Below are 3235 nucleotides of genomic sequence, written 5' to 3'. Positions count from 1 at the left end.
TTCCCCCAGGTTGAGAAATGCTGAGCATGTTCTTCTTTTTTTTTTTTTATTCCAGATCTTTGCACATTTCCTTGTAATATTTGGCTTTATCTTCTCGAACTGATATTTGAAATTTTCTGTTATTTTCTTGTACCTCCTCATTTCTTCCATGTGCTTTACCATCTCTACACTAATAGGGATCACTTAATGGACCAAGTGGATCATTACACCATTTTGATTCTGATCCACTGAAGAGAATCTTCTTCTCATCCATACTTGGTGACAGAACTAAACTTCATGGGAGCTGTGATAGATGGAACCTTTTGTGGTATTCCCACATCTCACTATATAAGAAAAGACTCTAAATAAGGAAATATAATAATCAGTCCAGATATTATATTTATAGGCTCTTTCTTTAGTATGCAGTAGAAAAGGCCTTTTCTTGTGTACACAGATACAAATGTTATGACAGACTTCTGAATTAACATATTTTTTTGATCTAATGAAGGTACACATCAAGACCACTCTATTAAGAAACTTCCACAACTTGTCTCAATTCTTCAAATAATGGAGCAAGTTCCTTTTCTAGGCTGACAATTAATCCTGTATTGGGATTGCTGTTGGCTATGAAACTAACCACCAAAATAATTGATTAAATTGAACCACCTGGTAAGTGTTAGAGTAACAGATAATACTTTTGTGTTTGAAAGTCCAAGTTTGCTGCCTTGGTGGGTTGCCAGGGGAAAAGTAGCTAGGAAGCCAGGTCTCCAAGCATGCTCTGAGCATCATCATTGGTCACTTTCATAACAGGCACCCATCTCTATCAGACACAACAACAGCATAGAGTCCTTCAACATTTGTTCATTTTTTATACAGGAATCTCTTTCGGTCATCCACCATGATGAATCCCTTTCTCCCGCAGGTTCAGTCTCCACACCTAGGTTTTTGCTCCCGGGGGTACCTGGCTACTCACTCCTGTCACTTCAGGGGCAGCCTCAGAGGCAAGTTCCTCTGCAAATGGCCATCACATGATTTGTGCAGGGCCATTTTATTTTAAACTTTTAATATCAATTGGATAAAGGTTTATAAAACAAATCAGTTTTCCACTCAACAATTCATAAACAGGTTTTTTCATGTCATTGATTGCAATCCCCACATTGTGACATCACTTATTCCACTGCCTCCCTATGTTTTCCATTTCTATTCCTCCATCTTTCCTAATCCTTCTGAACGTTGTCCTTAGATAAATGTTGCCTTTTTTAAAAAATATCACACAGTTGATTATTATAAGGTATGCTTACATCCTAGACCTTATAGACCTGTTCTGTTTATGAAACTAAAACGTAAACTCCCCACTATTGAGTGAATTCAGATTCACAGTTACCCTGAGGTATAAATTGTTGTTTCCTGAGGCTATAAATCATTGTTGTAGTCAAGTGCCATCAAGTTGATTCTAATGCATAGAGACCCTGTATAAGGTTTCTGAGGAGCAACTGGTAGATTTGAACCACTGACCTATGGTTAGCAGTCTAGTGCTTATCCTGTAGCATCATACCATTCTCTATGGAAGTTGAAAGCCTCATCTTTCTCCTGAAGAGTGGCTAATGTGTTTGAACTGCTAATCTTGCGGTTAGTGGGCCAGTGCTTATCCTACATGGCTACCAGGGTAATTTGTCCTCTTGTAGATCTGTCTGTTATTTGGCTAAAATTGATCCATTGGACTAAGTTCAGTTCCAGACCGGAAGGGTGACTAAGTGCCAAGTATCAGGGGGTTCCACCAGGCTCTATTGGACCAGTAAGCCTGGTCTTTGCATGATTTTGAGTTTCCACATTTTTCTCCCACTCTATTCAGGAACTTCTGATGTGATCCCTTTCAGAGCAGTTGATAGTGGTAGCTGGGCATCATCTAGTTCTTCAGGTCTCAGGAGGCTGATGTCCATTTAGTCAATTAATCCATTGGACTAACATTGTTTTCATGTGTCTTTGATTTCTTCACTCTTCTTTGCTTAGATGGCCACTAACACACTTTTAAAGCTTCAATCACTATTCACCAAAGTAGAAAGTAGAACCTTTTCTTTTTGTACTAGATTATGCCAATTGACCTTGGTGTACCCCAAGACTGTGGTCTTCATAGGACCGTTTTTATAAAACTCTATTTGTTTATACTACTTAAGGATATTTCAAATTACATATGTAAGTAAAATACACAAATTAAATGTTAAAATTTGGGATTAAAACTGTTTATTTGTTATGGTTTCCTGTTTGTAAATATGTACAAAAAATACTAAACGAAAGGACACCAAAATGTTAACAGTAGTTATATCGAAGTGGAGTGAGTAATTCTTTATGTTTCTTTCTTTCTTTTCTTTTTTTTGCAATGCATGTAATCAGGAAAAATTACATCACAAAATAGCAAGACCAAAGTAATATTAAAATAAACCTAATCACTAGTCACTTGTAAGACTGACATGTGTCATTTTTGTCTAACTCATCTTGTGACTTTTACTTATACAGTAAAGGACAGAACCTATATCTACACCGTGAATTACATCAAACACACAAGAAACTATTAACATATCTTACTGTAAATGATTATTTGAAGTAAAGAATAATAACTAGCAGACAAGAAACTGAATTTGTTGATTCAAACACAGATATAATTACATGAGAATTTTTGTTAACTCTACACACTTATTCACTGCAGTGTCATAACGAAGAGGGTCACTGATGGTGCCATGGTTGAACTCTTGGCTGAAAACCAAAAGGTCAGCAGTGTGAACCCACCACCAAGCCCTCCAGGGGATGAAGATGCTTTACTACCTTGGAAACTCCTACAGGGCAGTCCTACTGTGTCCTTATGGGTTGCTGTGAGGCAGAATCAACTCAATGGCAATGGTTTTGCTTTCGTTTATCATGGGGAAACTTACACCTATTTCACTGAAAAATGTTACAAACAGTTCACTTTCTCACCTGCTAATCAAAAGGTTAGAAGTTCCAGACCACCCAGACATGCCTTGGAAGTAAGGCTTGACCATCTACTTCTGAAAAATTAGTCTGTGAAAGTTCTATAGATACACATGGGTTACCATGAGTCAGAGTCTACTCAACAGCACTGATATTTTAATAATGTGACACACTAAACAATATATATATATAAACAATAACTCATTATTATCAGTGGATTCCAACTCACAGCAATCTTATAGAACAAAGAAAAACTTCCCCATTGGGTTTCCAAGGCTGTAAATCTTATTGG

General features: G+C 37.1%; 1 pseudogene; it reads right to left on the bottom strand.

Moving 5' to 3' along the window:
* Nucleotides 1-508: 508 nt before the first annotated feature.
* LOC102826087 lies at nt 509-879 on the bottom strand (annotated as a pseudogene).
* Between the last annotated feature and the right edge of the window lie 2356 nt (nt 880-3235).

The sequence above is a fragment of the Chrysochloris asiatica genome, unplaced genomic scaffold (assembly GCF_000296735.1).
Source record: "Chrysochloris asiatica unplaced genomic scaffold, ChrAsi1.0 scaffold00031, whole genome shotgun sequence".
Taxonomy (NCBI): domain Eukaryota; kingdom Metazoa; phylum Chordata; class Mammalia; order Afrosoricida; family Chrysochloridae; genus Chrysochloris; species Chrysochloris asiatica.
The sequence above is the reverse complement of the archived record's forward strand: the minus strand, read 5'-3'. Positions and strand labels throughout refer to the sequence as shown.